At 35.4% G+C, this 19,370-nt stretch overlaps 1 protein-coding gene and 1 long non-coding RNA gene across 12 annotated transcripts in view; one reads left to right on the top strand and one right to left on the bottom strand.

Annotated features, from left to right (window-relative positions):
• The window catches only part of LRRC7 (leucine rich repeat containing 7), a 600,349-nt gene that overhangs the window by 220,830 nt on the left and 360,149 nt on the right, over window positions 1-19,370 (top strand). The window lies entirely within an intron of this gene.
• The window catches only part of LOC143650171 (uncharacterized), a 118,043-nt gene that overhangs the window by 14,627 nt on the left and 84,046 nt on the right, over window positions 1-19,370 (bottom strand). The window contains exon 3 of one of the 10 annotated variants that reach the window (XR_013159412.1): window positions 9,967-10,070. The exons of 8 other annotated variants lie outside the window; for them this stretch is intronic. This is a non-coding gene — a long non-coding RNA (uncharacterized LOC143650171). Of the gene's footprint in view, window positions 1-9,966; window positions 10,071-10,252; window positions 10,455-19,370 lie in introns of those variants that run through there. One more of the 10 variants, XR_013159415.1, reaches the window with a different exon arrangement.

Raw genomic sequence — 19,370 nt, 5'->3', positions numbered from 1 at the left:
GGCCCAAAGGCAGAGGATGGGCCTTCCACCTCATTGCAGTGGAATAGTCATGCCGCCTCAGGCCTTGGGGAAGGTAAAGCACATTCTTTGAGCTTTGGGGAGAGCCTGGCTGCCACCACATGGAGGGGTTGAGTGTGTGCCCCGAAAATGGCAGAGAGCCCGGATAGAGCCCCGATACTTGGAGAGGGTGGAGTCGAGAAAAAGGGGGTTAAACAATGAAAGGCCATCTCTGTGGAGTTGTAATTGCTGACAACAATATAAGCAATATATGTATACATATGGCTGGAAGGATTATTGGGGAGATTACCACAAGGGACAGTGCAAATGAGATGTTATAAAATGATTGCTTCATGAGGAAAAGTTGCTATTAATCAAAGACTATGTATATAATTTTAAAAGACTCATAGGCAAAGTACTGAGTTCCTCAAGGATTTAGATATTCAAAGATAGATAAAAATATTTTCTGCCATCTTTATCATTTACTTTGTAGTCCTCTAGCTTTGTTACTATTGTGATTTCAGATTTATTAAATAATAATGAATCCCTTTGTATTTCTTGATGTAATATAGCAATAATTAAGTTATATATATATATACATATTATTCTTTCTGTTATTTTATAAGGATATATTCTAGCTGACAATGAATCTCTACTGTAAGATATTATGCAGCAAGTAGAGAACAAAAATTCAAGATTAATGGCATTAGGAAAATATATGGCAAGAGTGTGTCAGAAAAGATGCAAAAGTAAATATGAAAGAACAGAAAGTATTTTGATGAGAAATAGTTCAATATATGATGCTTAATTTTCTATGGTAAAAGGCAAAAATATAATATGACATTCCCATTTCGCAGTGATAGAAACCCACACACAGCTTTTAACTTAATACTATATGGCTTATATTTTTAATTGGAAACTTAAAAATATATAGACAAAGTGTTAGACCATAACAATTTGTGTATTATATATTGTAGTGTGGGAAGGTGAATATGAAAAAAGAAATAAAAAATAAACTGCATTGAAACTTCTGGAAACCAAAGAGAAACTTAAAGAAAAAAATAGAAATCACTTCAGAAAAGCCAGTATGTGACTAAATTTGAAAGGCATAGAGAATGAAATTGGTAAATAAAGTAAATTTAAACATATGTAAAGAGAATAAGAACTAAATCTGATGCACCATATTTTCAAAGTTTTCTCCATTTTAAAAGTTCACAGCCTACTCCAAAATACTAGTTTTAGATGTGGATTTGTCAATGAAAAATACTTTATACAAGTGGAAATCCCAAACAGACCAGTAAACAGAATGTAATAGGGCATCAAAAAACATGAAATTTAATAAAACAATTCCATTTACAACAGCTTCAGAAGTTAAAATACTTAGGAATAAGTTTTACAAAATAAGTTGCAAAAGTCAATCTGAACATTAAAAAACAATGTCAAAAGAAGTTAAAGATCATAGTAATTGAAAAAACATCTCTTGTTCATGGATAAATAGACTTAGCATCGTTAGGATGGTATCATAGTTTGTAGCTGTACATACCCCAGAAAAACATGTTCTTAAACATAATCAATTCCTGTGGGTGTGAACCCATTCTAAGTAGGACCTTTTGAGGAGGTTACTTCAATTAAGGTGTGGCACAGCTCTATCATGATGGATCTTAATCCTATAACTGGAGTTCTTTATAAATGGAATGAAATTCAGACAGAGAGAAAACCATGGAAGTAAGAAGGTGAAATTCAATGGAACCTAAAACCCGGAGGAGAATGAAGAAGCCAAAAGAGGCTGCCGTGTGCATTGCCAAGTGACAGAGCAGCCAAGGGCCAAGAATTGTTGGCAGCCAGCCCCGGAACACTAGTTTTTGAGAGAAAAGCATCTCCTTGTTGACACTCTGATTTGGATATTTTCCTCGTCTCAAAACTGTGAACTTTAAAAATTCCCGTTGTTTAGGCCAACTCATTGCATGGTGTTTGCTTGGGCAGCACAAGAAATTAAAACAGGTAGCTGTGCTCCCCTAACTGATCTACAGAATCAACACAATCCCTATCAGCCCAGCTGACTTGTAAAAATTGACAATCTGATTCTAATTCTAAACCTCGTATGGAATTGCAAAAGTAATCAAAAAAAAAAAAAAAAGAAAGAAAGAAAGAAAAAGGAGGGGACTAACAGGTTCCAATTTCAAAACTTACCACAAGATAGGTTAATCCAAAAGATGTAGTATGGGCAAAAGATCAATGAAATAAAATTGAGAGTCTACAAATAGACCCATACATCTATGGCCAACTAATTTTTGACCAGGATAGCAAGACCTTCTAATAAGGAAAAGATAATCTTTTAAATGGTTGGTAGAGGGACAACTGGATGGCCAAATCTTAAAGAATGAAGAAGGACCCTCACCTGACATATATAAAAAAATTAAATCAAAATGAATCAGAGATCTTTTATAGCTAAAGCTACAAAACTCTTAGAAGAAAACATAGGTGTGAGCCTGCATGAATTTGGACTTGAGAAAAGATTCCTACAAATTACACCAAGCGCATGAGAAAGAAAATAAAAAATAGATGAATAGGACTTCATTAAAATAAAAAAGTTTATGCTTCAAAGGATACCATCAAGAAAGTGAAAAGACAACCTACATAAGGGAGAAAATATTTTACAAATCATGTATCTGAAAAACACCTTATGTCCAAAATATGTAAAGAACTGTTTGAACTCAATAATAAAGAAACAAATAACTCAATTAAAAACAAAGGATCTGAATAGACAATTATGCAAGAAAGATATACAAATGACTAATAACCACATGGATAGATACTTGATATCATTACTCGTTGGGGAAATTCAAATCAAAAGCACAATGAGATGCCACTTCACAGCTGCTAGGATGGTTAGAATTAAAAAGGCAGATAAGTATAAGTGTTGGTGAGGATGTGGAAAAATCAGAACCCTTTATACACTATTGGGGGGAATGTACAATAGTGCAACTGCTTTCAAAAACAGTCTGGAAGTTCTTGCTCAAATGATTAAATAATGGTTTATCCAATGACCCAAAAATTCCACTTCTAAATATATGCCCAAGAAAGATGAAAACATACAATCACACAAAAACTTGTATACTGATATTTGTAGCAGCATTATTCATAATTGCCAAAAGGTAGGAAAAGCCCTTATGTCCATCAGCTGATGAAAGGATAAATAAAATGTGGCATATCCATAAAATGGAACATTATTTGGCCATAAAAAGGAATGAATTATTGATACATGTTTTGACTTGGGTGAATCTTGAAATCATTGTATTCATTACAAGAAGCCATCACAAGCCTTGAAAACATTATACTCAGTATAAAAGCCATCACAAAAGACCACATATTCTCTGATCACATTTATTTGAATTGTTCAAAAATCTGTAGAGGCAGGAAGTAAATTAATGATTGCCTAGAGCTCAGGGCTCAGGGAGTTATGGGAGTGGTAGTTAAAATATATGTAAGGTGATGAAAATATTCTAAAATTGACTGTGATTGTTTGCATATATACGTAATTTATGTAATTTAATACAAATAGTACATTTTAAATGGGTGAATAGTGTCATGTGCAGACTCTACCAATAAAACTATTCTTTAAAAATATAATGAAGCTCAGGATAGAAATCATAGTTGGAGATGAATTGTTAAGTCATCCTTTTAGAGTGAGAGCTAAAACCAGGAGACAAAATAATGCCTCTTAGAAAGGAGGAAGAAAATTAATGAGGAACAAATATTAAACTTTATCGCAAAAATCTGATTATACAAACTCACTGCTGGAACTTGCCTAAAAGTTCCTTGTGGTCCCCTCAGTAGTGATAACAGCTTTTGGAAATTGTATTATATTCATGAAGCCAAAAGACTATGAGTGAGAGAAATGTGACGTTCCCAGTGATTTTGATCTAGACTTCTATAACTCACAAAACCCAGTAGCTCATATTAACCAGAAGGAAAGGAGATAGCCTTTACTATGTAGCACTTTCAAGGCTAATTCTAATTATTTCCTCTCTTCTAAAACATTTGAAATTTAAGATTATTCACTTTTAAAGGCATAAACTGACCATTTTATATATATGGTAGGTGAGGTTCTAAATTCCTATCGACATGCCATAGAACATGTGGACATAAACAAGTGAGATGTAGAGAAGTTACACAGGTATTTTTAAATAACTAGCAAGAAACCCAAAGCACACAAATTAATTTGAATATTAAGCTCTGTATTCTTAAAAATTGTTTATTTCTTGAGGTGTATTTAGGCTCTTATTTTGCCTCAGCGTAACCCAGACCCCTGTATCCCAGACTTCTGGATTTTTAAAAAAGCCAATGTAGAAACTGATATGTAGTAGCGATTCTTTCTATTGCTAAGTATATGTTTATAAACTCTCATGTATTGATTTTATTGTTTTATTTTTAAGAAGATACCTTTATAAGCCCAAAGTAGAAAACACTTGTAATTTCAGAATAAATGGTATTCCTTAACAAAAAAGGATAGGTGGCAAACATAAATTCCCCTCTGTTTTTAAACAACAGCTTTACTGGGATATAATTCACATACCATAAAATTCACCCCTATAAAATGTACAGTAAAATGGTTTTATTAAATTCACGGTTGTGCAATCATCACCACACCATGTAATTCTGGATCATTTACATTGTCCTTCTACAAAACTCCAAAATCCGTTAGCAGTCTCCACATACCCCCTGCCCCTTTTCTTTAGCCCCTTGCAACGTTTATCTCCATGGATTTTCCTATTCTGGACACCTCTTATTACAGAATCACACACTATTAGATCTTTTGTGTTTCACATATTTCAGTGAGCATGTTTTCAAGGCTTATCTATATTATATCATATATAAGTAATTCATTCCTTTTTGTTGTCAAATAATATTCCATTTCATGGAACTATCATACTCTGCTTTAAAAAAATAGGATATAAGTTTTTGCAATGCAAAAAAAAACACTATAAAATATTATTTTTCCATAACGTATATATAGCTATTTCCTTAATTCAAGTCCAACAGTTTAGAGCTCTGTAGTCTACAGTACACATGAAGCTGAGCTCTGATACCCAACTTTCTTCAGAGTTTTGCTCTTATGGAAGCCACTGTTCAAAATTTAATTTCATGCGGATTTGTAGTGAAATGAAATTGAAACTTTTAGTCTTTCTTTCAATTCAGTGTGTTATCACTAAACTGAGTTGTAAAAAAATTAAAAAAAAAAAAACAAAAAAAAACTCCATACCTAAAGTTGTTTCTCCTGGAAAGAAAGCAGACACTGGAAAGCCAAATGTCCGTTTAGCAAGGACTGAATGGAGGCAGTTGCAGGGTACTCACTGCTCCATGCTGGCCTCTCCTGTAGGGCTATTTAGCCTGAATGCTGAGCATCCAATGTGAAGCAATCAGAAATTTATCAAAAAGGGATATTTTAGACTGGTGAAAATTTTGCCATGACCTGACTCCAGTCACTGACCCATGATGTAGTAGAAATCTTCACTGACTCTTTAGAAAATCAACAAGCAACCAGAATGTACATGAATTGTGCCACCAGCCAGCAACTAAAATAGAGCTCCAAGCTAATGACTACCAAATAAGCGATGACAACTGTGCTAGAGCTGTTGTGGCTGAGCTGAGCCTACATGTAAATGCCAAGCAAGCTTTCTCTTCAGAGACTTTGTCTATGCTCTTTCATCAGGGAAGAATTACAAATGAAATCCTACATTTCCTTCAGGGTTTGCTCCTTCATTTCTTTCAGGGCTCTGTTCAAACATAACATTATCTGGGAAGCTGTTTCCATTGTCCTATACAAAATAGCAACACCCCAGCACCACCACCGCTTATTTACTTCAACAAAAATTTGGCTTACTTATGTCTCTTGATTTCTAAAGCAACTCGATTTTATTTAGTTACAGTCTAAATACTTCATCATTGCTGTAAAACATTAACAATATTTTGCAAGGTAAAAGACTCCCTCTGATATACTGTCTGTTATTTTACAATAATAAAATATTTGTCAATGAACAGAAGTGAGGAAGGAAGGGAAGATTTGGGATCGATCTGCTTAGGACACAGAAAATAAGACTCTTTTATTTAACAGGGATTTTGTTGTTGTTGGTCCTAGGGATAGGGTTGTGGTGGGATACTTTTTATAGCTCTTCCATCATACATTATCTAGTCTAGTGTACTTTTTACACTCCTGCTTCCTCTCAAACTCTCAGCTCTTTATCAATACAAATTAGATCTGTCATATATTCTCTCAAATAAAGGAATGTGCTCTCTGACTCTAGACGTAGTCAAACAAAGACTATCATGGAATATGCTTTTACATGTGTTGAAAGTGGAGGGGGATATAAGTTTTCTAAAATTCCTTCCAAATTTCATGTTTTTTTGATTGACTAGTTTTTTTAATTGACAAAAATGAAATAATGAGGGAAACATTCTGGCAAATAGAACAGCAACTGTAGTTACTGGTTATTATCACAGAATCGCTATAATGCAATATAAAAAGTACTGAAGTAAGAAGACCTGGGTTTAATAAGTTCTAGCACTTATTAATCATGTGACCTCAGGCATATTATGAAACCCTTTTGAAACTTAGCTTGTTCCTCTTCAATGGGTACTAATATATGTGTTCCTGCCTATCTCCTAGCCTTGCTATGAAAATCAAGTAATATAAATATATGAAGACCCTTTAACAACAGCAAAGTGATCTACAACTCCTGAGTTTAAGAGGAAAGGAAAGAAGGGTTATGTTTAATGAAGTTGATTTATTTCTTTAATATAAAGACAAATATAGCATTATAATAACAAAGCATGTTTAAATTGGTTTACTAATAGCTATGGATTTACTATATAATATAGGTCCACAAAATCAGTCCAGTTCTTTCAATAAAAATAAACATTTTAGGGAATATATCTGGAGCTCATAAAATTAATAGGAGCCTGAATAATCTTACATGAGAAAAGGAAGGGAACCAAAGCAGCTCTGGACTGCTGAACCAAATTCACAGCACAGAGACAGCCGGAGCTGTACACAGCTGTCTTGTGATGAATGCAATTTCTAGCCATCCCTATGAACAAGGATGCTTGTTCAAGATTCATGTTCCAGTTATTACCAAAATAATGTACGAGTAAGGGTGTCCTTAAAAGGAAAGTCAAGGTTCTAATGAAGAAAGGGGACTGGATGACAGACAAGCAAAAATAAAATGTTTCCCAATATTTTATGTATCATTTATCTTTAGTTTTATTGATTTTTTTTCATATATTCATTGATATTTTCCACTTAGGATTTAGGAGTCCAAGGCCATGTTTTTCTAAGATCTTTAAATAAAAGGTTTTGAAATCAAGAAAAATTACTTATTTTGTGAGAGAGTTAATGAGATCAAAGGAGCTCACAGAAGGACTTTAGGGTGAACAGATTTTGCGATGCTAATTCATAGTTGTGATTTTTTTAATTTCTCAAAACTTGAATGGTCACTGATTATTTTTTTTCTTTTTCTCAAAAGAAATTGTTCCAAACCAACAGAAACTACCTGTATCTCTATAGTTGCTGATTAAAACAATTGTGTTCATGATCGAGAAATATGAAATATTTTGCCCTAGATTAAACATGGCCTAAATTTGCAAATGTAGAACAGAAAAACTACTACTGTTTGATAAAGTTTTTTTTTCATTCATTTCACATTAATAGATATTTCCTTTAAGTATTTGTCTTCCAGACACATGGAATTATCCATAACCTTGGCATATTCCATGAGCAGCCCCCCAAATATCTATTAAGGGCTCTCCTTAGAACCCTGATGAAAATAAAGACCTTTTTCAATTCTCCTACCCACACAGATTTATTGGATGCATTATTCTGTCCACCAGTGCCCAAAATACATCATTTATCTAAATACATGAAACCTTGTGTTTTGGTTTCCTTGGCTGCTCAAATAAATGCCATGCAAAGATTGGCTTAAACAATGGGAATTTATTCACTCATAGTTTTGAAGTGAAGAGAAAGCCCAAATCATCTTCAGCAAGATGATGCTTTCTCTCTAAGAGTTGTGGCATTCTGGGCTGAGGGTTGGTGGCCTTAGGCCTTAGTTTGTCACATGGCAAACTACATGTTAGTATCTCCTAGTCCCTTTTCCCTCCCTTCTTTTGCTTTTTTTTTTATTTTTATTTTATTTTATTTTTTTATTAATTAAAGAAAAAAAGAAATTAACACAACATTTAGAAATCATTCCATTCTACATATGCAATCAGTAATTCTTAACATCATCACATAGATGCATGATCATCATTTCTTAGTACATTTGCATTGATTTAGGAAAAGAACTAGCAAAACAACAGAAAAAGATATAGAATGTTAATATAGAGAAAAAAAGACACAAACAAACAAACAAACAACAAAAAAAAACTATAGCTCAGATGCAGCTTCATTCAGTGTTTTAACATAATTACATTACAATTAGGTATTATTGTGCTGTCCATTTTTGAGTTTTTGTATCTAGTTGCTTTTTTTTTAACATTATTTATTGTGAAACATAACATATATACAAAAAAGCAGTAAATTTCAAAGCACATTGTAATAAGTAGTTGTAGAATAGATTTCAGAGTTTGGTATAGGTTATAGTTCCACAATTTCAGGTTTTTCCATCTAGCTGCTCCAGACACTGAAGACTAAAATATCAATATAATAATTCAGTACTCATATACTCATTTGTTAAATCCTCTCTTCTCTGTTATAACTCCTCCTTTGGCCCTTCTCCCCATTTTACGGGTATTTGGACTATGCCTATTCTAACTTTTTCATGATGGAAAGTGGGATCAACAATATGGGATGGGGGATGGAACTAGTTGATGTTTTTAGATGTTTTAGTTAATGTTTTACAATAGTAGTTTTCCCCCTATAGCCCTCTATTATAAATTCAGAGGCCAGCCCCTCTGAATTTCAGGACTTATCTGGCCTGGGAACCATCTGGAGGTCGTAAGTTTCTAAAAAGTAATCTTAGTGAGTGAAACTTTTGTAGAATCTCAGATAGAACCCCAGATGTTCTTTAGGGTTAAAAGGAATGGTGTTGGTTGGAGTTTGGCAAACCATGGTAATTAGCAATGTCTAGCTGAAGCTTGTATGAAAACAGCCTCCAGAATAGCCTCTTGATTCTATTTGAGCTATCTTAGCCACTGATATTTATTTTGTTACACTTATTTTCACCCTTTTGATCAAGAAGGTGTTGTTGATCCCAGGGTACCAGGGCCAGGCTCGTCCCTGGAGTCATGCCTCTCATTGCCAGATAGAGCTTCACCATTGACTGTCATGTCCCGCATAGGAGGGAGGGTAGTGCTTTTCCTTGCAGAGTTGAGCTTAGAGAGAGTCCACATCTGGGCAGCAGAAGAGGTTTTCTGGATTTAACTCTTAGGCATAACTATAGGTAGGCTTAGCTTCTCCATTACAGAAATAAGCTTCATAAGAGCAAGCCTCAAGATCAAAGGTTTGGCCTATAGGCTTGGGAGTACCTAATGTTTGAGACAGCATCAGGGGGTTCCCTGTGGTAAAGTTTAATAGTTCTATTTTTTTTCTCCAGTCCCTCAAAGGACTTTGCTAATACTTTTTAATTATTTGCCAACATACTCTGAAATGTATCTGGATATTACATTAAGCTGTATGGAATTATAAGTCCTCATTTCCATTCTGGTCCCCCTGTGTTTGAGTTGGTTAAATAAGTTATCCAGACAGATTGAATTAGATTATGTGTTACAGGAGATTCAGGTTCTGGACAAAATAAACATCTCTTCCATTAGTCTCACACAGTAGGCGAAGTTCTAAAATACAGATAGTATCATCCTTTGCCCTGAATTCTGATTTACCTTAGTGCCAACTAGATCTGCTTCATTCTTACCTCTAATTGAAGCCTGATCTCTTTTTCAGTTTCTTTAACAGTTGTTGTATGTAGCAATGCTTACCTTCATAGCTGTAGAACTCTGACTCTGAGTCTTAGGTGTCACACAGGTACCCAAAGTTGCAGGGAAATACGAGGCTATGCATATATAGTACAGCATCTCAAAATCTAGAAATAACAATTACAGCTCCAGACTAAATGTGACTGCTATAAAAGCCCACAATCTAGGCCCCAATTTTCTTAGAAGTGTTTTCTAAAAGAGACCATACAACATTTGTTTTTTTTGTTTCTGGCTTATTTTGTACCAGATAAATATTCCAAGGTTCATTCGCCTCATTACTTGCCTCATGACTTCTTTCCTTTCTTTTGCCACACAATATTCCATCATACATATACCGCACAGTTTGCCATTCTGATTCACAGTCAATGTATCCTTCAGCCACCTCCATCCATTGGGCATCATGGGTAGTGTTCAAAGAAAGCAATCCATGTCTCACATTATCCTCAAAACTAAGTGATATCAACACTCTCCACTTTAGATTAATTTCATTGCTCCAAAGAGAAAAAATAACAGATAAACACCCTCACCAAATAGAAAATCCAAATCTCCCCTTAACTCTTGTTCTTCACCTCCAGTTATTTATCCATGGTGTTGCTACAGTACTGTTGATCTCTTAATGTTAAATATAGGTCATAGCATACAATAGTAGTTTTCCCCCTATAGCCCTCTATTATTGATTCTTACTACAAGATTCATACCTTTGAAGTAGTTCAAGCAAGAACTTTATATTTTTAGTGTTAATTGGTAGTATACATGGCTCTATACAACCCCTTTCAATCATGTTCACCTTCAATATGATAATATTACCTATAAACCCACTAATGAACTGCCTTCGCTTCTATCCATTCCCTTACATTTAAGTTCAACCTCATTAGCTAACCTTAGTTCACCCATCTCCAGCTTCTCTATGTCCCCTATATTCTATATTATAAGCCTCTGAGTTGAGCTTTATCAAGGTATTAATAGCAAAATCATACAGTATCTATCCTTTTGTGTCTGGCTTATTTCACTCAGCATTATGTCCTCAAGGTTCATTCATGTCATATGCTTCAGAACGTCATTTCGTCTTACCACTGCCTAATATTCCATCACATGTATATACCACATTTTGTTTATTCGCTCATCTGTTGATGTGCACTTGCATTCTTTCCACCTTTTGGAAATTATGAATAATGCTGCTATGAACATTAGTGTGCAATGTCTGTTTGTGTTACTGCTTTCAGCTCTTATGGGTATGTACTGAGTAGTGGTATTGCCAGGTAGTAGGGCAACTTAGATATTTAGTCTTCTAAGGAACTGGATAACTGTCTTCTACAGTGGCTGTACCATTATACGTTCCTACCAGCAGTGAACAAGTGTTCCATATCTCCACATCCTCTCCAACATTTGTAGTTTCTTGTTTGGCTAATAGCAGCCATTCTTATAGGTATGAGATGGTATCTCATTGTAGTCCTGATTTGCATTTCCCTTAGAGCTAATGAAAATTATTATCTCTTCATATGCTTTTTAGCCATCTTTATTTTTTTCCTTGGAAAGAAGTCTATTATGTCTTTAGCCCATTTTATAATTGGATTGTTTGTTCTTTTGTTGTTGAGTTGTATGAGTTATTTATGTATACTGGATAAAAATCTTTATCCAATATGTGATTTTCAAATATTTTCTCCCTGTGAGTTAGCTGCCTCTTCACCTTTTTGAGAAAGTCTTTTGAGGCAAAGAAGCATTTGATTTTGAGGAGTTCCCATTTATCTGTTTTTTCTTTTATTACTTCTGCTTTGGATGTAAAGTTTGAGAGGCTACCTCCTATTACTAGGTCTTGATGATGTTTCCCTATATTTTGTGGTACTGCTTCTTATATTTACATCTTCGATACACTTTGAGTTAATTTTTTATAGGGTGTAAACCTAAGGGTCGTCTTTCATTTTTTTGGCTATTAATAAATATCCAGTTCTCCCATTTATTGAAAAGACTGTTCTGTCTGAGTATCAGTGGATTTGGGGGCCTTGTCAAAGATCGATTGATGATAGATTTGGTGGTCAATCTCTGCACTCTCGAATCAATTCCATTGAACAATATTTCTGTCTTTGTGCCAGTAACATGCTGTTTTGACCATGGTAACTTTATAATAAGGCTTAAAATCAGACAATGTTAGCCCTTTCACTTTGTTCTTTTTTAGGGTATTTTTAGCTATTCCAGGTCTTTTTCCTTTCAAGTGAATTTGATAACTAGCTTTTCCAAGTCTTCAATGTAGGTTATTGGAATGTTTATTAGTATTACGTTTATTCTGTAGATCAGTTTGGGTAGAATTGACATCTTAACTATATTTAACTTTCCTATCCATGAGAAGAGAATGTCTTTCCATCTATTTAGATCTTCTTTGATTTCTTTTAGCAATGTTTTATAGTTTTTCTGTGAACAGGTCCTTTACATCCCTGGTTAAGTTTATTCCTAAATACTTGAATCTTTTACTTTCTATTTTGAACGGAAATTTTTCCTTAATTGCTTGTATATAGAACCATTATTGATTTTTGCATATTAGTCTTATATCCTCTCACTTTGCTGAATTTGTTTTTTAACTCAAGAAGCTTTGTCACAGATTTCTTAGGATTTTCCAAGTTTAGTATCATGTCATCTGCAAATAATGAAAGTTTTACTTCTTCCTTTCTTGTTTGGATGCCTTTTATTTATTTTTCCTGCCTGATTACTCTAGCTAGAATTTATAGTGCAATGTTGAATAACAGTGGTTACAGAGGGCATCCTTATCTTGTGTCTGATCTTAAAGGGAAGAATTTCAGTCTCTCACAGTTGAGTACAGTTCTGGCTATGTGTTTTTCATATATGACCTTTATCATATTGAGGACATTTCCTTCAATTCCTACCTTTTGAAGTGTTTTTATCAGAAAAGGATGCTGAATTTTGATGAATGCCTTTTCAGCATCAATTGAGATGATCATGTAATTTTTCTCTTCTGGTTTGTTAATGTGCTGAATTACATTGATTTTTTCACATATTGACCCAGCCTTATAATCCAGGTGTAAACCCTACTTAGTCATGGTGTATAATTTTTTTAATGTCATTACATACGACTTTCTGGTATTTACTTGAGACTTTTTATATCTGTATGCATTAGAGAGATTAGCCTATAGTTTTCCTTTGTTGTAGCATCTTTATCCAGTTTTGGTATTAGAGTGATGTTAACATCATAAAATAAATTAGGGAGTGTTCCTTTTTCCTCAATTTTTTGGAAGAGTTTGAGCAGGATTGGTGTGAATTCTTTTTGGAATGTTTGATAAAATTCTCCTGTGAAGCCAGGTGGCTCTGGCCTTTTCTTTACAGGAAGATTTTTGATGACTGTTTGAATCTCTTACTTGTGATTGGTTTGTTGAGATCTTCTACTCCTTCTCAAGTCAGGAAGATTTGTTTATGTATTTCTAGGAACTTGTCCATTTCATCTAAGTTGTCTAGTTTGTTGGCATACAGTTGTTCATAATATCCTCTTATGATTTTTTTTTAACTTCTTCAGGGTTCATGGTAATGACCCCTCTCATTTCTGATTTTATTTGCATCCTCTCTCTTTTTTTAAATTTTTTTGGTCAGTCTAGTTAGGGGGTCCATAAATTTTATTGATTTTCTAAAAAAAAAAAAAAAACAACTTTTGGTTTCATTGATTCTTTCTATTGTTTTTGTCTCCAACTCACTTATTCTTGCTTTAATCTTTGTTATTTCTCTTCTTCTATTTGCCTTAGGGTTAGTTTGCTGTTCTTTCTCTAGTTCCTCCAGGTAAGCAGTTAAGTCCTTGATCTTTGCTCTTTCTTCTCTTTTAATATAGGCATTCGGGGCAATAAATTTCCCTCTCAACATTGCCTTTGCTGCATCCCATAAACTCTAATATGTTGTATCCTCATTTTTATTCATCTCCAGATATTTAACAATTTTTCCTTGACCCACTGATTGTTTAAGAGTGCATTATTTAATCTCTATATATTTGGGAAAACTCTGGTTCTTTGGTGGTCCTTGATTTCCAGCTTCATTCCATTGTGATCAGAGAAAATGTTTTAAATAATTTCAATCTTTTTAATTTGATAAAGACTGCTTTGTGCCCTAGCATATGATCTATCCTGGAGAATATTACATGAGCACTAAAGAAGAATGTATACCCTAGTGTTTTGAGGTGTAACGACCCCTATATGTCTGCTAAGTCTAATTCATTCATCACATTGTTTACATTCTCTATTTCCTTATTGATGCTTTGCCTGGTTGTTCTATCTATAGAGAAGAGTGGTGTACTGAAGTCTTTCACTATTATTGTTGAGACTTCTATTGCTCCCTTCAGTTTTGCCAGTGTTTGCCTCATGTACTTTGGAGCCCCTTGATTGAGAGCATAAAAACATTTATGATTGTTATTTCTTCTTGGTCAATTGTCCCTTTTATTAATATGTATTGTCCTCCTTGTCTCTTATGATGTCTTTACATTTAAAAGTCTATGGTATTAGAGTGATTTGAACAGTGAATAAAAAAGTGTTTGCAAAGTCCCCTTGGGGGAATGGTGAGAAAGGGGAAAAATTCAACTTCCCCAAGTGGAGAATTCTTGATATTCTCACAAACAGTGGGGATAACCAAAGCAATAGGCTGAGCTCCCAATCTTGGGATTTGTTTGTATGAAACTTAACCCCACAAAGGATAGGCTAAGCCTACTTAAAATTAGGCCTAAGAGTCACCCCCAAAAGAACCTCTTTTGTGTTCAGATGTGGCCTCTCTCTCTCAGCCAACACAACAAGCAAACTCACTGCCCTCCCCCTCTCTAAGTGGGACATGACTCCCAGGGGTGTGGACCTCCTGGCAACATGGGACAGAAATCCGAGAATGAGCTGGGACTCAGCATCAAGGGATTGAGAAAACCTTCTCAACCAAAAGGGGGAAGAGCAAAATGAGACAAAATAAAGTGTCAATGGCTGAGAGATTCCAAACAGAATCGAGAGATTATCCTGGAGGTTATTCTTACACATTAAATAGATACCACCGTTTTAGTTAAGGTGTAATGGAGAGGCTGGAGGAAACTGCATAAAAATGTAGAGCTGTGGTCCAGTAGACATGTTTCTTAAAGATGATTGTATAATGATAAGCTTTCACATGTGACTGTGTGATTGTGAAAACCTTGTGTTTGATGCTCTTTTTATCTACCTTATTGACAGACGAGTAAAACATGTAGATTAAAAATAAATAAATAATAGGGGGAACAGGGCGGGCCACGGTGGCTCAGCAGGCAAGAACGCTTGCCTGCCATGCCCGAGGACCTGTGTTCGATTCCCGGTGCCTGCCAATGAAAAATAATAATAATAATAATAATAATAGGGGGAACAAATGTTAAATTTAGTAGATTGAGATGCTAGTGATCAATGAAAGGCAGGGGTAAGGCGTATGGTATGTGTGAATTTCTTTCTATTTTCTTTCTACTTCTTTTTCTGAATTGATGCAAATGTTCTAAGAAATGATCATGATGCTAAATACACACAAAAAAAGTCTATGGTATAGTATAGCTACTCCTGCTTTCTTCTGGTTGCAGCTTTCATGGAACATCTTTTTCCATCTTTTCATTGTCAATCTATTCACATCCTAGAGTCTAAGATAAGCTTCTTATAAGCAGCATGTAAGTGTATCATATTTTTAACCCATTCTGTATCTTTTAATTGCTAAATTTATTCCATCAACATTCAAAGTTATTTTTTTATAAGGCATTTTTTGCATCTACCATCTTATCCTTTGGTTTTTATTTTGAAGATCTACATATTGTTTTCCACCTCTCTGTTTTTATACTTTAAGTTGCCCTTACTGGTACTCTTCAATTTTGTACCTTCCTCCAGACCTCCCTCTCCTGTTTTTTTTTTTTTTCCAGCCAACAGAACTCTCCTTAGTATTTCTTGTCAGACAGGTTTCTTGTTGAAAAATTCTCTCAGCCTTTGTTCATCTGTGAAAATTTTAATCTCTCCTCACTTTTGAAGGACAACTCAGCTGGATAAAAATTTCCTGCTTAAAACTCTTTCTCTTTCAGGATTTTAAATATATCATACCACTGCCTTCTTGCCTCCATAGTGCTTGGTGATTCATCCAAACTCAGTCTTATGTGATTTCCCTTGTATATGGTGAGTTGCTTCTCTCTTGCTGCTTTCAGAACCTTCTGCTTCTCTTCAATATTTGACAGACTTTTTAGCATGTGTCTTGGAGTAGGCCTATTTGGGATTTATTCTATTTGGGGTTCATTGGGCTTCTTTGATTTGCATATTTATGTCTTCTCTAAAAGTTGGGACGTTTCCCCCCATTATTTCTTCAACTAATCTTCCTAGCCCTTTAATCTTCTCTCCTCCTTCTCCACTGAGTCTTATATTTTTCTGCTTCATGTTGTTCATCATTTCCCTGAGATCCAATTCAGATTTTTCCTTTTTATTTTTGCCCTTTTTCTTTTCTACATTCAAATTCAATTGGCTTGTTCTTAGTTCACTTATTATTTCTTCTGCCTCTTCAAATCTGCTGTTGGGATGTCTCTCGAATATTTTTAATTTGGTCTACAGTGTCTCTCATCTCTGTGAGATCTTCTATTTTTCTGTTTATTGTTTCAAATTCTTCTTTATACTTTTCTTGCATCTTCTTGATATCCTTTATGTCACTAGCCAACCCAATGAATTTATCTAGAAGATTTGTATGAACATCTTTGATGATTTTTTCCAAATTCTGTGTCTCTGCTGGTGCTTTAATTTGGTCGTTTGCCTGGGTCATATCTGCCTGTGTCTTCATATGCTTTCTGATTTTCTCTTGGCTTCAAGTCATTTGATTATCTTTATAGAGTTATTTTGAAAGTTGATTTCCCTCAGGATTCAAGGATTTATATTTGCATTGAAGGTTTCCTTTTGCAATTTAACAGTAATTCCCAGCTAAACCAAGGCCTGGACCCATGCAGCAGATGCAACTCTACTTGAGGATCTCTTTAAAGTTAGACAGATAGGCAATTTGCCAAACTGTACTTTTTGTTTCCCCCCAGCAGGTGGCACTTTTGCACCTCCTCCTCCACTCAGGCCTACCTCTCCCCAGCTTCAGCAGCTGGCTAAACTGGATGAAGACCCTATGCAATTCCAGCCGGGACCACCAACCCCAGGGTTGCGGTGTGGGCAGTGTGCACCTCGGCAATGATTCCGTTTGTGGGCCCAGTGTGTCTCGTGGCCCCCCGGCTTTCACTTGGAATGACCTTGGGCTTTGGTACTCTGTGCTTCAACTGTCTGCATGGCGCACAGTGGCTGTGGGGCACATGGTTATGGTGTACGGCATGGGATGGAATGTGGGGCACAGGGCAGGGAATAGCATGGGGTTAAATACTTGGTGAGGGGGTACAAGGGTGCATCATGAGAGTACAATGCTTGGGGATGTGGGGTATGAGGGCACGGCATGGTGCACGGTCCTCCCTCCATATGGAAAGGGGAATAGTAGGCTCTGTGCATTAGCTGGATGCTCTCTATTTGCAGGGAAAGAAAATCTGATGCATCCAGGTTCCCCACAGGTGTTCCTGGCTGCAGAACTGAGGAGGCTGATCTCTCAAGCTAGCTGCAGGGGCAGGCGCTTTCCTAGGTGCTGCTTGTTGTCCCCAGGGAAGTTACGACTGAGCATACCCACCCTGTTCTCTCCATCCCAATTTCTTCCCTTTTTCATACAGACCTCCCTATATAGTGCAGAAGCACCTCTCACTCACTCGCACCTTGGAACTGTTTTCCTGGCATTTTTCTGTCATTTCTCTAGTTATATAGAGCAGGAGTGAACTCAGCTTATTCTATTTGCCATCTTCCCGGAATTCTTTCCACTCTTCTTTTCTGGGTTCCATCAATGCTCAGCTTCTGGCTGCTCCTTCTCACTTTCTTTCTATTGAATTAATTTCACTTATAAAGGACCCCAGTAGTAGGATTAAGATCTAGTCTGACTGAGGTGGACTATGCCTTAACTGAAGCAAACTAATCAAAAAAAGAAAAGAAAAAGATCCTACTTACAATGGATTCACACTCACATAAATGGATTAGATTTGGGATACATATGGCTTCCCACCACACGTTCTAAATAAAACTGTCACATATATATATGCGTAAGTGATACCTGAATGAGAAAAATTTGACTCTGCTTAATCTCTTTCCTGAAGTATCTTTCTCCACATCTCTTCCTTAACTACAATTATTTTAGTGTTCAATGAACTGGGTTTTTTTTTTTTTTGATAAATAAATAATGTTTTTAGACTTTCTAGAGGCACAAGGAAAAGTGAGATGAAGGACAAATTAGTAAAAGTACAGAATTTTATCTGTAGAAACTATTAGATCACTTTCCTTACTCAGGTTCCCAAATTTGCTTAATTATTTTACTATTTCAAAAATGTATCAATCCAAAATTCTTGATACTCTTTGTCAACAAGTAACTGGGACATGTGTGGTATACTAATCACTGTCTGAATTATCTTCGCCGTTGAACTTAAGATACACCCAAATACAAAAACTTATTGAAATCTAATTAAATAACTCATGCAAATTTTTACTAACACTTTTTGAGAAAAGGCATAATAGAATCAAATTTAGGTAAAATATCACCATTGCTGTTTTTTCATTCATGCAGCAAACATTCCTTGCATCCTGATTATGTGCAAACACTGTTCTAAGTGCAGGGATACAGTATTGAGCAAGACCAGCAAGTTCTAACTCTCAATAAATAATTTTCATTGCTTCAGGAAGACAAAGTAACAAACAAATTACAAGAACATCTTAGGTGGTGGCAAATTTTCATCAAGCAGGATGACATGATGGGGAACTGTTTGGAGGCTAACTTTAGATTGGAAAGACACTAAGTGCCTCTGTGGGGAGCGGCCTTTTGTTGAATTCTGAATGACAGGGAGGAGGCATCCGTGTTGATCTAGGAAGACTATTCCAGGCAGTGGAAATAAGTTCAAAAGTAATAATAAGTTCAAAAAACCAAAAGAAGACCTGTGTGCCTAGAATGTTGTGATGATGAAGACGAGAGTGATACAAGACACATTAGGAGCTAAAGCATATAAATGCAGGCAAGCCAGGGAAGATTTTAAGATTTTTTTCTAAGTTTATATTTAAGTTTTATTCTAATATGAGACCCCTTGAAGGATTTTAAGAAAAGAATAAGGTGAAATAACATATGTTTGAAAACACCGCTCTGGCTGCAGAACAGGAATATATTATAGTGAATAAAGAATGAAGGCAAAGAGATGAAAGACTGTTTTTTTTCGCCTGAAAAACTGAAAAATTGCAGTTTTTCAGGTGAGACCTTGGTGGTTTTAACTAGGCTGACAGTAGTGAAAAGTGAAAGAAATGTTTCAGACTATATTCTGTAGGTGAAGTGAACAGGATTTGTGAATGGAT

Source organism: Tamandua tetradactyla, chromosome 11, assembly GCF_023851605.1.
Source record: "Tamandua tetradactyla isolate mTamTet1 chromosome 11, mTamTet1.pri, whole genome shotgun sequence".
NCBI lineage: Eukaryota > Metazoa > Chordata > Mammalia > Pilosa > Myrmecophagidae > Tamandua > Tamandua tetradactyla.
This window is presented reverse-complemented; position numbering and strand designations above follow the sequence as displayed.